This window comes from Schistocerca americana, chromosome 5 (genome assembly GCF_021461395.2).
Source record: "Schistocerca americana isolate TAMUIC-IGC-003095 chromosome 5, iqSchAmer2.1, whole genome shotgun sequence".
NCBI classification, from domain to species: domain Eukaryota; kingdom Metazoa; phylum Arthropoda; class Insecta; order Orthoptera; family Acrididae; genus Schistocerca; species Schistocerca americana.
Window position 1 is genome coordinate 423,122,537 of NC_060123.1, and position 20,744 is coordinate 423,143,280.

Below are 20,744 nucleotides of genomic sequence, written 5' to 3' on the forward strand. Positions count from 1 at the left end.
TATATATATATATATATATAATTTACCATTCCACAGACCGAACGTGAGGAGAGGGGCTAGTGTAGTTGCTTAATACAAACCATTAAAAAATGCACGGAAGTACGTTTTTTAACACAAACCTGCGTTTCTTTATATGGAACCCCGTTTGTTTTGTTAGCACATCGGAACATATAAACAAATACGTAATCAGTGCCGTTTGCTGCATTGTAAAATGTTAATTACATCCGAAGAGATATATATATGTATATATATATCACAGCTAGGCGGAAAGCCTCAAGGCGAAAGTGGATAGAACAAACATATACAAGGTGCAATACAAACGTCTGAAGGCCACAATTAAATTACAAAATTTTTATATATATTACCATAATCTTTTAAGGCATAAGGCCGCAATGCTTTCGCGTAAGGGGAAATTTTGAGAATAATGCTGTAAGTGGCTGAGGGCCCACAATTCATTTTCCAAAAATTCAAAATACCTTAGGTGAGACAGTTGGTGGTCCCGACTACACTTGGTCCGTCGGTAACCCAACCAAGAGACAGGCACGGACCGACCGACCAAACGACTTGCTAGCCACCAATCGATACATAAAAACACAAAGACCCAACTGTTAGGACGTGATTATCCCCAATGAAATACGTGTTAAGCTGTCAAAACTACAAACCATGTTGGACAGTGACAACAGGTGAGGAAAGGACGCTGCGTGAAATTACGTTTGTGGCCAGGGCAGGTAACCGGAACACTAACGGCCACAGGGCAGAAAATTCCGCGGGTACACTTCAATTTGAAATAAGGTAATGTAGTTAACTTCACCAAAAAGGAACACGGCCTGAATCTACGTCATTGGCCAGGCCAGGTAACCAGAACACTATCGGCCACAAGGTAGAAAATAATGCCAACTACACGCACAACCCGAAAAACACCTTCACGAAGACCTGAACGCCTGAACGTCCGTTAGGACGACCGACCGACTATCCACGAAGACCGTGGCCCGGCTTGAGTGATGCGTGGCGGCAATGGTCGGGCGAGCCATGTCCACGCAGATCTCACAGCTCCAACCGGACTGCACTAGTGCCGCATTCCAACTCCCCGACTGGCAGATCCGGACTGCGCTCCAGACGCGTTCCAACTGACTAGCAGCCCGAAAACGCGACTCGGATTGGCTTATGACAGACAATGACTGGGAAATAATAGCAGTCTAGCAAATGATACTACGAGAGTGGATATATTGATACGCGGCGTGAGGTGGCCGGGCGGTTCTAGGCGATTCAGTCTGGAACCGCGCGACCGCTACGGTCGCAGGTTCGAATGCTGCCTCGGGCATGGATGTGTGTGATGTTTTCAGGTTAGTTAGGTTTAAGTAGTTCTAAGTTCTAGGGGACTGATGACCTCATATGTTGAGTCCCATAGTGCTCAGAGCCACTCGAACCATTCGATACGCGGTGCTAGTGCCACTCACGGTCAGGCAAAGCAACAACTCAGTGACACCAGTAATTTAAATTAACGCAGTGAGGTGGAAGTACGTTAAAAACAGGTTTAAAATACGTAATGGCGGGAACATGAGCCACGCACAATTCAACATTCCCCCCCCCCCCCCCCCCCTCAAACTAGCACCGGTGGTGATATAACGAAATAAATTAACTAGCAGCTTCTAAAAGGCACAAGATACTGGCCCAGAAAGGCCGGAAGCGAAACACTCGGTCGGACCCACCCCTGCAGACGAAACACGCCCACTGGCTACCCGACATACCTGCTCTGGGAAGACACCGATCTAAGTCCAGCAAGACGGCCAATTAACAGCCATTGCTAAGCCAGCAACGAAAATAGCAAGATACCCGCTCTGACTTCAACAATGCGCAGGAAACATTGCTAATGTGTTTTTCAGAAGTACTACCTGAGACGAAAACGTCATTTATATAATTCAAGCCAATAAAGAACGTTTGCAAGTCAGCTGCTCCAGAAAGCGCTGATACATGGCGGGTGGGAAGCATTACCAAATGGCATTCTCAAAAATCTGTAGAGAGCCAGAGGACTGCGTTGTCCTGAATGCTTAAACGAAACAAAACCAAAATATCTAGAACAAAAATAATAGCGTTTTCACAGGGGGAAGGCACTGTAAATGTCACCGTGTTTGTCAAATTTCGGAAAGTTCAGGAATGCTACAAGCGCCAAGACAGGAATGTTTCGGCCGCTATATGCCGTCAGTGTATGTCGTGATGTGCTCAAGGTAGGTTTGTCAGGCTGTTAGTGACGATGGAAGGGCGGAAATTCAGGAACGTCACTGATTTCCAGTGTCAAGTAGCAAAAGGACCAGTTGTCCAGCAACAGTAAGATACATCAAAAGTTTGTTGTCTTCAGATAGCACTGCCTGACCCGCTGTTGCACTGTTGTTTTGCCCTAAGGACGCTGTAAGGCCTTGAAGACACACTGCACACTGTTTGTGATTTATACTTTGCATGAACGCTAGCAGAAGATGTTGCCTTACACTTCTGTAAGCACAATGGCCGTACGTGTCCCCATTTGCCTAAAGAGGCCAACTGCTTCACGGAAGGGACAATATTGGCGATTTTAAGCAGGATCACAGCGAGGGCACGACTTCACACCTTGTGCCTGGATCTGACACATGTTTACGCGAGCGCCTCACTTGTGGTCAACCGGGCCGCTGTTTACGAGCCGGCGGCGACGCTTGTTTGTCACAGCTATCTACAGAACAAATCGATACTGCATCAAAACTGCCTGCTGCGTTTCCACAGGAATCCTGATAGTCTCTCGAATCGCCATTATCTGTTGCAAGGAAAGATCTGGATACTGAAGAACCTGTTCCCGAATTCTAAGATCAGCTTCATTATGCGTGAAGGCATCGCGAACCATTGAATCACTGTCATATTTTCCGCTGTCATAATCTACGCTGACTAGAAAGGCATTGTAATTCAGTCACCCAGAGAACTTGACAAGTGTGGCTATCGCTAGTACCCTCACCTCATAATACTTTGTAAGCGCCTGCAGTAGGTCTTAAATGGTATTAGTTCAGGGTGGGACTTAGGGAATAGCTTGTACCATAGCCCAAAAAAAAAAATATTTATCAGTACCTTGTAGGTGACGCACTGTAGTGTGCACACTGAAGTGTACATGGCATTCCGTCAAGTAGTCCTTATCTCGTCAAACTCATAAAATCCGGCCGTGGTGGCCCAGCGGTTCTAGGCGCTTCGGTCTGGAATCCCGCGACCGCTACGGTCGCAGGATCGAATCCTGACTCGGGCATGGATGTGTGTGTGGTCCTTAGGTTAGTTAGGTTTAAGTAGTTCTAAGTTCTAGGGGACTGATGACCTCATATGTTAAGTCCGATAGTGCTCAGAGTCAAACTCATAAAATGGTGTCACGAACGCAGACGGTGTAAGCGGTGGCACTACCGTATTGTCCTGCATCTTGAGTGAAGTCATTTGTGCCATCATGGCATGATTCATCACTTCAAGCAGTTGTAGGTGATGAATATGAATACACTGAGTTAACCGCAGGCAGCGTAACAAGCGAGTGTGGCATGGCGGCGATAGTAACTAAGCAGTGTGAAAAATCACAAGGCAGCGATTCATAGAGAAAGCACGAAAGGGTGCAAAAGCAGCACCTGCAGAACCTAGATCATAGAGACCACTAGCCAGGCAAACGCTAGGGCATTAAAAGATAGAAAACCTGGAAAAATAGCCATAGAAGACGACAGAACAGGAAAAGAAAACAAGATGACTGTTACACTTGGGCGCTAGTACTTGTTGCGGGATATGTTGAGTTTAACTACACTCCTTGAAACGGAAAAAAGAACACATTGACACCGGTGTGTCAGACCCACCATACTTGCTCCGGACACTGCGAGAGGGCTGTACAAGCAATGATCACACGCACGGCACAGCGGACACACCAGGAACCGCGGTGTTGGCCGTCGAATGGCGCTAGCTGCGCAGCATTTGTGCACCGCCGCCGTCAGTGTCAGCCAGTTTGCCGTGGCATACGGAGCTCCATCGCAGTCTTTAACACTGGTAGCATGCCGCGACAGCGTGGACGTGAACCGTATGTGCAGTTGACGGACTTTGAGCGCGGGCGTATAGTGGGCATGCGGGAGGCCGGGTGGACGTACCGCCGAATTGCTCAACACGTGGGGCGTGAGGTCTCCACAGTACATCGATGTTGTCGCCAGTGGTCGGCGGAAGGTGCACGTGCCCGTCGACCAGGGACCGGACCGCAGCGACGCACGGATGCACGCCAAGACCGTAGGATCCTACGCAGTGCCGTAGGGGACCGCACCGCCACTTCCCAGCAAATTAGGGACACTGTTGCTCCTGGGGTATCGGCGAGGACCATTCGCAACCGTCTCCATGGCCGCCTCCAGTGGTGTCGCGACAGGCGTGAATGGAGGGACGAATGGAGACGTGTCGTCTTCAGCGATGAGAGTCGCTTCTGCCTTGGTGCCAATGAGGGTCGTATGCGTGTTTGGCGCCGTGCAGGTGGCCGCCACAGTCAGGACTGCATACGACCGAGGCACACAGGGCCAACACCCGGCATCATGGTGTGGGGAGCGATCTCCTACACTGGCCGTACACCACTGGTGATCGTCGAGGGGACACTGAATAGTGCACGGTACATCCAAACCGTCATCGAACCCATCGTTCTATTATTCCTAGACCGGCATGGGAACTTGCTGTTCCAACAGGACAATGCACGTCTGCATGTATCCCGTGCCACCCAACGTGCTCTAGAAGGTGTAAGTCAACTACCCTGGCCAGCAAGATCTCCGGATCTGTCCCCCATTGAGCATGTTTGGGACTGGATGAAGCGTCGTCTCACGCGGTCTGCACGTCCAGCACGAACGCTGGTCCAACTGAGGCGCCAGGTGGAAATGGCATGGCAAGCCGTTCCACAGGACTACATCCAGCATCTCTACGATCGTCTCCATGGGAGAATAGCAGCCTGCATTGCTGCGAAAGGTGGATATACACTGTACTAGTGCCGACATTGTGCATGCTCTGTTGCCTGTGTCTATGTGCCTGTGGTTCTATCAGTGTGATCATGTGATGTACCTAACCCCAGGAATGTGTCAATAAAGTTTCCCCTTCCTGGGACAATGAATTCACGGTGTTCTTATTTCAATTTCCAGGAGTGTATGTACAGAGTGGTAAGGAGACGTGGGCTGCAGAGTGGTGCATAAAAGGTAGTCGTAAGAAAGCTGAACAGGAGACGAAATGATTAGCGAACAAGTTAACACAACGAACAGAAGATTTACTTTAGTTGCATTTCTCCAAGTGTGCGAAGACTCATTATAAATTATGCACCAAGAAACAGAGTCCAGTTATCTCATTGTCTACAAGGTTCAAATGGCTCTGAGCACTATGGGACTTAACATCTGAGGTCATTAGTTCCCTAGAACTTAGAACTACTTAAACCTAACTATCCTAAGGACTTTATTGATTGGCGACTCCATAGTGTCCTGTGCACTACGACCAGATAATGGGTATACTTTGAAGGAGAGACAGCATTGGTCGTATATTTTTGTTTATTATCGCAAAATCGATTTTCGGTCACTTAGTGACCATCTTCAGTGCTGTAATTATAACTTAAATTAGTAAGCACTGGTGTCAATAAGCTTACGGCGATCACATAGTCTATGAGATCGCCGTAAGCTTATTGACACCAGTGCTTACTAATTTAAGTTATAATTATAGCACTGAAGATGGTCACTAAGTGACCGAAAATCGATTTTGGGATAATAAACAAAAATATACGACCAATGCTGTCTCTCCTTCCAAGTATAACCTAAGGACATCACACACAACCATGCCCGGGCCAGGATTCGAGCGTTCGACCGTAGCGGTCACCCGGTTCCAGACTGAAGCGCCTAGAACCGCCCGGCCACACCGGCCGGCTGTCAACAAGGAAGATGCTTTCTCTGAACTAAAGCGCGAACAGTGGAGTAGGAGCCGCTGTTTGTTAGTGTCTGCATAGGATCAAGCAGTGATTAGGCTGCTACTGCGTGTCAGGATATCTGGTAGCTGCCGGCCATCCTGTGCTGCAGCAGCAGTGAGCGCTCGTGCTACAAGCCACTGGAGGGGTGGCTCAGAGGGCGTGCTCCATTCGGTCCACCGCATCCTGCACCACCGTTATCAGTGTCTGATGGAAACTTGCAATTCCGTTGCTAACTTTGCACTTTGACACCACAGAAGTAACAGTGCATTCGTTGACAAAATCAATAGTGGAAACAATTTCAGAAAATAGCGGAAGTGTTTTTGCAAATGCAGAGTGATTACGAATAATTAATGTCTCGCAAAAGGAGCTGTTTAACAAACGGGTGTTCTCAGCCATCGTGAGAACATGTGATTGACGCGTTGTAGAACCACTGATTTTGTTCTGTACCATCCAACTTAAAACTGCCACTCGTGACATTACACCATTTCACTAATGGCATTAGACGACTTTTTACCAACTGACATAATAATTGAGCCGTGTGCGGTTCGCGGTCATGCCGTTTATGGCTCGTCATCTTGTTTCTGTCTTTCTGTCGCCTCGTTTTTCTTTTAATTTGGTTTACTGACGTCACTAGGTTGCTGGTTTGCTTGCCGGTGAGTGGCAGCAGCGGCGCTTATCGATAAGTGCACAGTCGTACCATCTCTGTAGAAACCGACAGTATTTCCGGGTCGTCGTCTGTCAGGAGTTTAGTCGGGGGACGAGTATTTGGTCTTTGACCGTTTCTGGGCCCCGTCAGTTGGTCATCTTCCGGACGTGGGTCGATTTCTTCCTTGTGCAGAGATATCGGGTGGTCAATGAGCAAGTGTTACCTCTGCATGGTTGGGTCCGAGCCAGTGTGACCGGGTCGCCGTGTCTCCGAGTTCCAAACGGACATCAAGGGAGTCGGGATGGAGGTTCAGTGAACTCTGGACAGCCACGACTCGCCCGCCCGATGCCGACACACGTGACTTCAGTGGGGACGACCTTGGTTGGTCGTTCGGTCGGTCGTCTCATCGGACGACACGTATTTGGTCGCCACCCGCTTATGGAAACTGTGTGTGTCGACTTGTGATTTCTCCTTGTTGTTCCACAGTGTTCGGTTTTAGGATTGTCGTAGTTCTTGGTGCAAGTGTTTACGTGGAACTGTGTGTAGCTTCTGTCATTTGCACTGAGCAGTTATGAATACTGTCTGGGAACTGGAGCAGGGAGTCGGTCGGCTGGGACAGAGTAGCGAGTGTGAGTTTGCTCCCCGTGTTGATGCTGTCCGGCACGGCGTGTAGTTCGACAGCCTTTGGTGCTTTTTTTTTTGAGTTGTTATTGTTCCTTGGCTGTATTTAAGCGCCAATTTTGAAGACGTAGTGCTCCTGGTCTCTTCGTCCTCACTGATAGTTTTCGATGTCGTGCCATTGGTCGGGTGGAAGGAAATTGATTAAGTTGATTGGTCAGTCCTTCAGTCGTCGCTGGGTCGGGTTGCCATCCGATTATTTAATCTTACGTTTGGCTGCCTGTCTCACCTAAACTGTTGTTAGAGTTTCCTATCCACGCTGACCCTTGGAACACTTCTGAGTTCAAATGGCTCTAAGCACAATGGGACATAACAGCTGAGGTCGTCAGTCCCCTAGACTTAGAACTACTTAAGCCCAACTAACCTAAGGACATCACAAACAGCCATGCCCGAGGCAGGATTCGAACCTGCGACCGTAGTGGCAACGTGGTTGCAGACTGAAGCGCCTAGGACCGCTCGGCTGGAGCACAAGTTAAATAACTAATAAAGGTTCAGTGTACCATATGGGCTGGGAGAATATTCAACAGTTTACTGGATAGTTTCTAATGACAATAGAATAGCAGCACCGATATACTACAGCTCTCTTACCGATGTCTCTACTACATTACTTGAAGAGTTTATTTGGTGTACTTGTGTAGGACCCACTGAATATTCTAACAGATGGGTCAGTAGTGTGGTCCCAGTGCATCGTTACCACGATCGTCATACCATACACTTCTTTAACATTTTGGCCAGGGTACCATAATTGCTGTGGTACATGCTACTCCTGTGACGCCAGGGAAGCACGAAACCACGTTGCAGCGGATTTGTTGAATCAAGTACTGAATTCACCAACTGCGTCAGTCTCTATAATACCACCATAAAATCTATCCTATTTAAGGAACCGAAGGAGTGATAATCTCCTGAGAAGAGATGAGGACGATATGGCGGGTGCTAGAGTGTCTCCCAACTGAGTTGGAGTAACTTCTGCGTTCCGACATTTGCGATTTGGGGACGTGCGTTATCATGAAGCAGCAGCATCACCTGTCGCAGTTTTCCCGGAAGTTTTGCCTAAATAGCAAGTCGTAAATTGTCCAGCGATGCGCTATAGCGTTCCCAAATGATGAACAATGGGCCCCGGTATTCAATGAACAGGATGAGTATCACCTCCCCAGCAGATGTCTGGTCCTTGAACTTCTTGGGACGAAGGGGCGATGGACTACGTCACTCTCCCGTCGACACATTCTGCACCAACTAAATCAATCGGGAACTGTCTGATTGCGCCACACAAATACCAATAGACTTCTTTTAGGGATAAGTGCCCTGTTTGCCAATGCTGCTCCGCTTCTTACGTCCTCCTTGTTTTGTTCAAAACGTATTACTTTGCTTCTAGGGTAGCAGAATTCCCTCACTTCGTCTACTACATTGTTCCCAGTTTTTGTGTGAAGTCTGTCACTAATCTTTTTCTTGATTCACCTTATTACTTTCGTCGTTTCTACCCATTTACTGATCAGATATCTTGTAAGGCCCAGTGTTTGCTCCTCATATTCACTGAGGATAGCAGTGTCATCAGCAAATGTTACCGCTGGTGTTCTTTCACCTTGTAGTCCTATCCCATCAGTGGATCTTTCTTTTACTTCCTTCAGGGCGTCCTCAATGTATAGGATAAACTGTAGGGGTGAAAGTCTACATCCCAATCATAACTCTTGGTTATTGTACGTACTTAGGCTACATTTCTCTTCATCCCCGAGAGTTTATGGGGGGTTTGTCTCATAATTAAAAACACCTACCACCATTCTAAGACCCCACACGATCTTTCATGCTCGACAGTTCTTATGGAACTGTCATAATTTGTTAAAAATTCTTGCTTCCATTATAAAGCGCAACTTCAAGACTGTCTCTTAGTGACTTTATCATTCCTAAAACCAATCTGATCATCGGCTATCTTTAGTTGCTATCTCGTAAACCAATTCAAATTTTATAGTATCTTCTCTGGCTATCCGGAAACACTGTTGCAGTTCTCCCGATCTTTGTAGTGAGAGATTCAGCATTGATCCAGAGAGAAAAAGGAAGGAAGGAAGATATGTTTTATCTTACCGTCGACATCGTGGTCATTACAAACCGAGTCAAGCTTTAAGTGTGGTGGAGAAAATCGTTCTGCCTTTTGAAAGGTTGCTTAGAACGGTTTAGAGAAAACACGGAAAACCTGAATATGGATAGCCGGACGCGGACTTTAACCATTGTTATCACGAATGAAAATCCTGTGTGCTAACTACTGCAGCTTGTTCCACAGGAAACGAAGCAGAAGTTTACTGTAAACGCCCGTTCGTTTTCAACAGTGCTTGTGTGTGACATATATGTTTCGCACTGCGCATCTAACCACAAACCGGACGGTTAAATGATAATGCCGATCTCCACGTTTAAACATCAGAGAAGTGACAGATGTATTATGAATGGTCAATTACTTATACAATGTACGAAGTTGTTTGTATGCCGTGTGGCGTTTCTACTAATTGCTGGAAGTGCACTGTAGCATATAATAACTCTGCCGATTCACAGCCGCGGAAAGGACGAACACGACAGCCGAAATTGTCACAGGAACGTCAGAACAACAACGAAAAAACGTGATGTATTGACCATTACTTAGTTATGAATTAACTGTTGTGCCAAGGAATTCGAACACGATGATGACATGTCAGCCAATGCACCACTTACACGACGTGCGAATGAAAGATGTATGTTTCATAAGAAACACACGTTACTCCTCGACAAAGTCTCTTTTGAGGAAAACAAACTTGGCCCGACGATCCTCCAGCTTTCTCATCCGATCGGAAAAATTGGTTTTGTTAAACTCTGCAAAATACTCGCTGACTTCAACCATCTCTTTCTCATTTGATGAAAATTTCTTCCTAACAAGTTCCAGGTTATGGACAGGAAGAAGTCACTTTGGGCTGCGTCCTGTAAATAAGGTGAATAAGGAACAAATTCAAAGTCTCGTCATGGGCTGCTCATTCTTATTGTTATTGCATTGTTATTTCTGGTTTGTGGGATGGTGCATTATCCTGGCGGATGAGCACATTTTTGAATGTCATACTTCGTTTTCTTTCAGCTAAAGCTACAATGAAGGATAAAAGGGTTCAGTTACGGTTCTGCCTTTTCCTAAGTAATCTGCGACGATTATTCCTCGGGAATCTCAAAGAACAGTGGCCCTCGCCGTACCAGCTGACGAATTTCTCTTTGGCTTCTTCGGAGCACTTTCACCAGCCTTTGTTCATTGTACTGACTGCCGTTTTGCCACTGTTGTGTAGTGATGGATCCAAGTTTCATCGACACTCACAAATCGGTGAAAAAAGTCGTCTAGATTAAGACGGAAGGTGCTAGCCACTGTTTTGAAATGAGCTACGCGCACTTTTGATGGACTACGATCGATCGCGGAGCCCACCTCGCACACAGCTTCTTTATAGCCAATTCTCCGAGCAGTATACTGTGCCCACGCTCAGCTAAGGTGGCTACAGTCTCATAAATTAATCGAATTCTTATATGGCGAGCTTGCATTACCATATCATTCCGTATCAATTGTTTTCTTTGTGGTGACCTCATTTGGGACCGCCGGAGCGCGCTCCCTCTCTGGTGCTTGTTCGACAACGTTTAAATTCTATAATCCAAATGTAAATGGTCTTCAGTGATGGTGCAGAGCCCGCGTGAACTTTATGCAATTTTGTTTTGAATTGTGGGGCAGACCAAACTTTGAAATGAAAATGTTAAATAACACCACGAAACTTGCTGGGATTCGGAGAGCTTGAAAGTAGATGCAAGGTTCATTGAGCTCGACGTATTTGGGAGAACCTAATATATTACCTGACTCTTCCAGGAATTTACTATCAGAGAATTTTAATGCCATAAGATTTGTAACCCTAGCAAACATCCTCGCTCATAGTAAACAAACCTAAGAATAACGGACTGCTACTCACTAGGGCGCATCTAACTCCTTTGTTAATCTTATCAACGTCCCGCACTGACGAGGTACTCAAGAATCGGACTTTTACGGGGATATTCTAATCAACCTCCTTCCTGGATGAAGTTTCTCCATTGTATCTCAATCAACTGACTGCCCCATTGATGGCTTTATATGGCGTCCCATTTTAATTCTTCCAGGACTCATGTTCCGAGATGTTTAATGGCTACGAATTTCCAATTACTCCTAGTCTGTTTACATAGTGCTAGCCTCTGTACCAAGCGTTCACTCTCCGCATGTTTTACTGCAACTCGCTACAGTCTTGTAGCTTTGTAACGTGCCGTAATCAGTAGTATAATCCGTGAACATCATCAGAGATCTTCCAAAGCTTCCTATGATATCAGTTACATATGCCAGGCAGAGTAGGGTCTTTGTAACCCTCTCTTGTGGTGCCTACGAAGCTACATTCACGACCGACTATTTCTCAATGTTCCACTCAGTAACCTGAATACTCTTGTTATATTCACTTCCGGGACTATGAAGGAATGGAATGCACTTCTTAACACCAGAATAAATTTACATCAGTAAGAAAGGCTACAGTTACGCGCATTTGTCCCACGAATTTTTGCAGTGGGGTTGACTTGCGTCGTTATCGATGGGATTTTTTAGTTGTTGTGGCGATAAACTGCTGCTATAAGAGTAGGATTTCTTTCGCAGAATATAAATAAAAATCGTAAAGGTATCCAATAAATTTTATGTTCTGTGGCTTTCCTGTCCGAGTTTCCAGCAAATGTAATTTGTTTAAGTTAATTCATGTACTTCCTGTAACCATTTCCAGCAATGTAAAAAGTGAGCTCGTTGAATACAGATAGTAACTAGTCTGTCAGTTTATATCTATCCTAGCTCTTAGCACCACACAGTCTTTCATACCTTAAGCGCTGTTACAATGAAGTGTCAGCAAAATGGACAAATTGTAGGGAAACAGTATGAAGAGTCGTTGATTTTCCGAGTTACGAATAATTTCAGATGTCTGTTGAGCATATCAGTCTATGTAGCCAATAAGACCAATCATTTCTGAATGTTTGGTATGTTTCCGAACCGTGGATACTCTCACTCGCTGTGCCCCCTCAAAAGCTAAATTAAAAACCATTACTAAACAAATTCCTCACACACATCAGCGTAATGATCATCACTATAACAGGTTCCTGCTATTAACCATAGTCGCAATTACGCGCAAATCAGACATGGCATAAAGCTGTAGCATGTTTAGATTTCGCGTAAACTGTGAATGTGAATGGTAGTTTACATGTGTATGTATTTGTGCACAATGAGGGAAGCACAATGATGAGTGCAAAGCAAGACAGGCAGAGCAAGAAGCATGCGTGTATAACACGCATTCTCATCGTAAATAGATGTATTTGTGAATGGGAAAAATTCATGAAACGTGTCGTGCTATGCTTCAAGAAACGATAATGGTGCATAGTTTTATTTTTGAAATCATTCACTTCACGTAATCTTGATCATCATAAATTTGTCCGGTGAGCATTTCTATAAAATAGCAGCTGCCATAGCTTTGTCATTTCCATCGAAAACATTTGTATTGTGCACGGTTTGTCCAGGATCGGGCATACCAGTAAGTGCTTGGATCTTCTTGAGCCTCGCATTCGCAAGAGGTGTCTGCGCTCTCTGGAAGGATTCCCCATTTGTTCAGGTTGGTCTTGTATCGGGGGACGCCACTCTTAGGCGGTTGAGGGACCTCCATACAGGGTACTCAAGTAGGCACCAGGAGCTAGTTCTTCTTTTGGTAAGACGTCTACGGGCAGTGAGCTCTTCCATGTAGCAAGCCGAATTGCCTCTGGTGCTCCCTCCAGTGGCGCAGTCCTAGAAAGGAAACTCTTGCGGGATTTAAGGAGGAATCTTGCTGTCTGATGACCATACAGAGGACGTCGGCGGTCATTCTCCTGATTTGTTCCCTCATTGTCTGCAGGAGTGACCTTCCGATTGATGGGTGGGGCTATTCCAACAATCGGATACAATTTCTGCTCTGGTAATCGTGATAAGCGCTATCCTTGAAACACTAATCAATTGATAACCCTGGACTGAAGTTTGTTTCAGTATAAAAACTATGCATAACTTCCTTTAAAGATTCCGACAAAGCCAGTACACATAAAAAATAACCAGCGAATTTTTACACTCTGTTAAATCACTACCGTAGTTTATGTGCTCAGCAAGAAAGACGTAAATTCGTTCCACAGATTAAAATCTGGTGTGAATAGTTCCTCATTCGACTAAGTCTTGGAAAAAGCTACTTGAGCTATCGTGTTGTGTATCTCGAAGCTGGTATTTGCAATCCATGTCTTTGGGGTGTAAAAAAAGAACTTTTTTTGTATAATCTAGGAAGCATCTAGAACAACAAAATAGAGGTTCACATTACACGAATGTGAAAAGGTCATGGGATACCATCGAATATCATGTCGGACCTCTTTTGTGCGGTGTAGTGAAGTATGGACACAACAAGTCGTTGGAAGTCCACCGAAGAAACATAGAGCTACGCTGCCTCTATAGTCATCCACATCTGCGAAAGTGTTGCCGGTATAGGATGTGACCTCTCGATTATGTCCGGTGATCTGGTTGTGCAAGTCATTTGCTCGAATTGCCCTGAAAGTTCTCCAAACCAATCGCGAACACTTGTCGCCCGGTGACAGTACATCGTTGTTTGACATCATTGAGGCCATGAATGACTTCAAATGATCTCCAGTTAGCCGAAAATAACCATTTCCTGTCCTAGATTGATTCAGCTGAACCTGAGGACCCAGTCAACCGCATATGAACTCAGCCCACACCAGTATGGAGCCATCACAGGCGTAAACGGTGGCTTGTCGACGACTTGGTTTCATGGCTTCGTGGGGTCAGCATGACACTGTAACCCTACCATCAGCTCTTACTAACGGAAATCGGGATTCATTTGAGAAGGCAATCATTTCCCTGTCGTCTAGAGGCGGGGTCAGGGATTTTCTCTGCCTCGTGATGACTGGGTGTTGTGTGATGTCCTTAGGTTAGTTAGGTTTAAGTAGTTCTAAGTTCTAAGCGACTGATGACCATAGATGTTAAGTCCCATAGTGCTCAGAGCCATTTGGACCACTTTTTTGTCGACTAGAGTCCAGGAGAGACGCTACAGGCTTTTGTCGTGTTGTTAGCAAAAGCTGCCACGACGGTCGTCGGCTGCTATAGCCCATTAAAGCCAAATTTTAACCCATTGTCCTAACGGATACGTTCGTCGTACGGTCCACATTGATTTCTGCGGTTAATTCATGCAGTGTTGATTGTCTGTTTGGCCTGAGAGCTGTAAGCAAACGCCGCTGCTCTCAGTCGTTGAGTGAAGGCCGTCGGCCACTGCATGGTCCATGGGGACAGGATATCCCTGGAATTTGGTATTCTCAGCACACTCTTGACATTATGGATCTCGGAACGTTGAGCTCACAACGATTTCCAAAATGGAATGCCTCATGCGTTTCGCTCCAACTATCATGCCGCGTTCAAAGTCTGAAATTCCCCTTGTGCGGCCGCAATCACGTCGGAAGAATTTTCACACTAATCAGCTGACTACAAATGACAGCTCCACCAATTCACTGACCTTTTGTGTGTAGTAAATGCGATACTGCCGCCAGTTGTATATGTGTATATCGCTGCCCCGTGCCTTTGTCGTCTCAATGTTCATGCATTTTTACGACGTGCTATTTTGCTAGAGAAACACAGGATGGGTAGAGCATGTGATGAAAGGCATAGTCATACTTTCATGAAACAGTCCTCACACGTACAGGAAGAATGTCATATGGCCATGAGGGCGCAAACGCTTTATTTCCGATGTAGAACTCAGATTCTAGAGCTCTTCAACGCATTAATGATGGGAAACACTCAAGGAAAGAAACGTGTTAGCACAATATGAAACACTTTCTGAAACGAAATGTTCAAAATGCCCTCCATTATCATGGATACATGCATCAACCTGCCGCAGCATTAGCTCCCTTCGTCATGTTTCACAGCGTTCCACAATACGGGCACGAAAACTGTCCGTCTCGTTCCGGGCGGGCTTCGGTATATTAGAGCTTTCAAGTGTCCTCACACCTAAAAGTTTTTTTTTTGCTTTATTTACTGCCATTTACAAATAACCTGAACCTACTGAATCAGGTCGTATTTTTAAAACATAGAATTGTGCATATAATGGTATGAAGTTCTTACTATTCTAACAAAGTTGTAACAATGTTGCGGCTTTAAATACTTGCAAACTTGAAATTTATTTTCATTTGACTGACGAATTCATCCACGTTTAAGATACGCAATGATTCAATCTTGGCATATATTAAATTGTTGGAGAAGTCGTGGTCGCCGACAAATTTATTTATTGTGACGCGTATCGATACTCCATCTTCAGAAAATTGTAGCAAAAAGAGTCATAAATAGGACATGAGAAAGAAGACGTTTAGTAGCAGCAAGAACGAAACTAACCCTAAAAAGTAAGTACTTACAAATTATATCCTCTATAATTGTCACAATTTTCGGAACACGATCTATTGAAACTTTTCACAAATAATTGATCTGTCTAAGATCAAGCCATAGAATTTAATACATTCCTAGCCCGAAAATAATTGGGAACAGAAATGTTTGAAACTAAAAATGTTTGAATTAAAAAGATAAGTAAATAGGAAGATATTAAAAAAATTATATTTACAGAATGCCACCACCGTTGTCATCCGGGCGAGAGAAGCTCACCAAGACAGAGCCTTTCGGTCCTTGGGTAGCCAGCTCCAGATACTGGCCATCCGACGATGGGAACCTCAGCCTCTCTCCGTCATTCTATATCTAGGTAGGTACTTTCTGTGTTTGCTAGCGTAAAATGGAGTGTGCATATGTGTGTACGTTTTCTGTTGTTTATTAACTACTACTACTACTACTTGTTACAAGTTCTGAGTGCTTTGTGTAGAAGGCAGCCATTGTACCGTTCGTTTTGATATGGAGTCAGCTCTATATGTTGTATGTTTTTTGTTTCTGATGTTTGTTTAACAAAACTGGTTGTGCCTTTCTTCTTGTACGCCACCGAAGCTTAGTGGATTTTGAATCAGAGAGCGTGGAGGCCAAAAAACGTGCCTACCTCCACTTACCACTAACTACATTACCACTGATGAGAGGAGGGGTTGCGTCATGCATAAAGTACATGTTTTGCCGCACTCGTAAAGTAACGTATTATGGCCAAATAGAGGTTTCTCTGAGAAATCACGGCAAGCTTCTCCATTGATCCTGCGTGGAATACCATTAGGCCTTAACAGTCATCTACAGTTCTGGGGAAAACTTTGGCAGATAATCTTCGTTGATGACGTTGTAGCACAATTTCGTGAGAATCCTCGATAGTCCATACGCGCTGAATATGAATAGTACATTTGCACTAACGACAGGTTTGACACATTTTTTACAGAACCATTCACGGAAGAACACCAGTGCTTCAAACTACATCCTGTCGGGGCACAGTCGTTCTGGAAATATCCACCACTACAAAGGTTGAGCGCCACGCCCACTCCCAACTGCTAATCCGTACAGCAAATGGGTGTCTGCTAAATCCGTATGTAAGCACACTTCCATCGCAATACATCGGAATCTAAGTACTTGAAGAGCACAAAACAGTTTATGGTATGTGCTTGCGAAGTCCTTGATGAATACTGAACAGCTGATGCTACGTGCTTGATGCTAGTAGAGGAATGAAGGTAACTACACGCAGTAAAGTTGGTCAAATGTGAACACAAGCAATGAAATTAGCAGCATGTTAAGACAAGGAATGAAGTTAGTCGCCTGTCAACATAAGCAATGTATTCAATCTTAAGTCAGCATTACCGTCATTCAATTGGAACAACAAACACAACCGGCAATCCAAACAATGAAAACTTATTGTATATTCTGAAAAGCGTAACCACGAAGGTATTTCGAGTATTTCATGTGTAAAAAAGTTTCATGTAATGCTGGGACGTTTTGTTCTGTGTGTTGCCCGTAATGAATGAGGTTATGAATGGTAGTGAAAAATTACCTATGATATGGAAGTAAAGCGTTTCCGGACGCTTGTCCATTTAACACGATTTATTCCTCTGTGTGTGGAGAATGTCTCCTGAAAGTTTGGCAGTACCTCCTTGTTATACCTAGTATATTCAGGGTAGTCTGAAGAGCTTGTAGGGCGCTGCAGGGCGGTTAGTGCTAAGAAATAACTGGTAAGAAATTAATTCGATATACTGCGCCGTTTCCGATGTCATTAACATTGAAGATCGTCAATCAGGCAAACGCGCGCACATATTCAAGCGGCCCGCCAGAAATAATTGGTGTCAGTTGCTCTTATAGTATAGATGAAAGCGTACGAGCCTGCTCAGCCTTTGTCTCGTGTTCTATACTCACTACCGTCTCATGTCCAATTTTTGCACTTCTTGCTAACTTTTATGGAACCAAACGAAGCAAACATTTAGCGACACCTTCTCTGTCGGGCCGCTTGAACTTGCGCGCTATGGCCTTATTGGCTAATTTCAGTCCAAAATAAGTCGGAATCGGTGCAACGTGCGGAATTTTATTCTTAACAATTAATGCTTAGAACAACGTACGCCTCCAGTCCCTTACAAGATGTTCGGATTGTTTCTGAAAACCCTGTACAGTTGTCAAACACTGTTATGGAATTTAAAAGCAACATAATTCGAGTAAAGTTTCTCTAGTTGCTGCCCTACAGCTTGTAAATATTTAAGGAACATAATCGTCACCAAACCAAAATGATTTTATTGCCTGCCAGTTCCGATGACACAAATCATCAGTCCTCCGTGGATCAACAGAAAACGATTAACTACGAGGTGCGACAATAAAGTAATGAGACAGATGTGAAAAAACATTTCCTTGCCGTTTTAATCAAGTTTAGTGCTGTCTCCTTCAAAATAGTTCCCTTCTGATTGCACACACTTTTCGCAGCGCTTCTGCCATTGATGGCAACATTTCTGGAATTCACCTTCCGTAATATCCTCCAAGACCCTCGTCACAGCTTTTTCGACATCTTGAGTTGTTTGAAAATAGTGTACCTTGACTGCCGTTTTGACTCTCGGAAAGAGAAAAAAATCGCACGGAGCGATATCTGGTGAATAATGTGGCTATGGTAGTACTGAAATTTTATTTTGAGGTTAAAAATTGCTGTACTGACAGAGCAGTATGGGATGGTGCACTATCGTGATGCAGAAACCAATTATCAGCAATGTTGGCACAGACACGAAGAACTCTTTTAGGAAGTATTTCTAAAATTTCTTTGTTGTAATATTGGTGAACTCTTTACCTTGGAGGCACCCACTCTTTATGAACAATTCCCTTGGAATCAAAGAAGCAAACAAGCATGCATTTCACTTTTGACTTTGACATACGAGTTTTTCTTTTGTCTGGTTGATATCTTTGAGCACCATTGCGGACATTGGCGTTTTGTCTTTGGATCGCACTGAAAAAATCAACCTTCATCACCAGTGAGAACACGGCTCAACAATTATGCACTGATTTCCGTTTGCTCTAACAGATGGCTGCCACATTTTTCCGTGTCTCTCGCTGTTGTGGTCTGAGAATTTTAGGGACCACTATTGCACAAATGTTTCTCATACCAAGGTCTTCAGTTATTACTAGACGAACCGTTTCTCGATTGATATTCAGTTCTTCTGCAATCATTTTCACGGATGATCTTCGAACAGATCGTTCGAGGTCGAGCACCCTAACCAAGCTGTCATCCTTCCGTGAGGTTGATGGTCGTCCGCTGCGGTCTTCATCTTCATTATTACCTCTGCCTTCACTATACATATGCCAACGAAAAAACTGAGCTCATGTCATAACCTCCTCTCGAAAAGCCTTCCGAAGCTTACCGTAAGTTATCGTCGCGTTTTCTCCCAGTTTAACGAAAAAAGAAATGGCATACCGCTGCGCAGTATTATGCCGGTTCCATTTCCGTGACGAGAGGCACAAACACGTGTTAACTTGTTACAGCACAACTCACGACTGAGCAATTGCATCGATGTGGCGGTTGGACTAGAAGCAGCTTGTAGACCAAGGTCGAAGATATTGTGCGTACGCAAACCTGCAGGGTTGCCACATCTTGAAAACAGCCGCACGGGATTAGCCGAGCGGTCTCAGGCGCTGCAGTCATGGACTGTGCGGCTGGTCCCGGTTCGAGTCCTCCCTCGGGCACTGGTGTGTGTGTTGGTCTTTAGGATAATTTAGGTTAAGTAGTGTGTAAGCTTAGGGGCTTATGACCTTAGTAGTTAAAGCCCATAAGATTTCACACACATTTGAACATTTTTTTTTCTTCAAAACAAAATCGGTCTCATTACTTTATTGCCGCACCTCGTATATGTGACTCACTGCCATGTCAATAAACGAAATGATCAAGTAATTTGTTGTAAATACATTTACCGTATAATATTCTTAATGGTGTAGACATGTCATCCTTTTCAGAATTTTTATAGGCCTATACATGACTACACGTCATACATATCATAGAGGTCAGTATAAATAAATGTTAGTTACTAGTTTTGGAATAATGTATACATTGTAAGTCTCTGTGTAACGTAAATTACGAAACATAGCTTTTAGAGATTTCGGATTCAGTTTTATAACTTGTAGATCTCGCACACAACACAACTGAGTTGTTTTACGACACAAGCAATTTTTAGGAACAGTGTGAAAATATTAAATTCTCAGTTTGTTCAAAAAAATGGCTCTGAGCACTATGGAACTTAACTTCTGACGTCATCAGTCCCCTAGAATTTAGAACTACTTAAACCTAACTAGCCTAAGGACATCACACACATCCATGCCTGAGGCAGGATTCGAACCTGTGACTGCAGTGGTCGTGCGCTTCCAGACTATAGCACCTAGAACCACTCGGCCGCCCCGGCGGGCTCTCAGTTTGTGCGGCTTGCGTATTTAAAGTGTATTTACTTACAAATGAACCACTGAGTTGCCTAGATTACTTAGTTTAGATGTGCACCAGATTTAGTTATTTTCATGGCAGATTCATGCATTTTTGTTGAAATACAGTAACGTGTGTGATCAAAAACTAAGGTCAAAAATAGTTTCAGCTCAAGCAGCAGCTTATCTTGGTGTCCATAACTATTTTTAAACTGCAGTATAATTCCTTTTGAAAACTCAGCGCTGATTTCCTTACCTCGGTGAGTATAATGATGGAAATCTGTAATTATTTTACGAGAACTTTGCTAACCGATACTTGATATAACTCACACAATTTAGCGAAGTGGTAGGTGGACGCGCAGGCAGTGTTTTCGCGCGGTGCTGAATATCCGCGGGCGCCGCCGGCTCCGCTCGCAAGGTGTGGCCGGGACGCGGGCCGGGAACCAATTTCCCCGCAGCGGCAGGGTGCCGCGACCCCATTATCGCCCACGGCCGGCGTCTGTCTCTCTGCCCGAATGGCCGCCGGCGACCCATCGCGACAAACAACCGGCCAGCGCCGCCAACATTGGCGACAGCCACTGGCC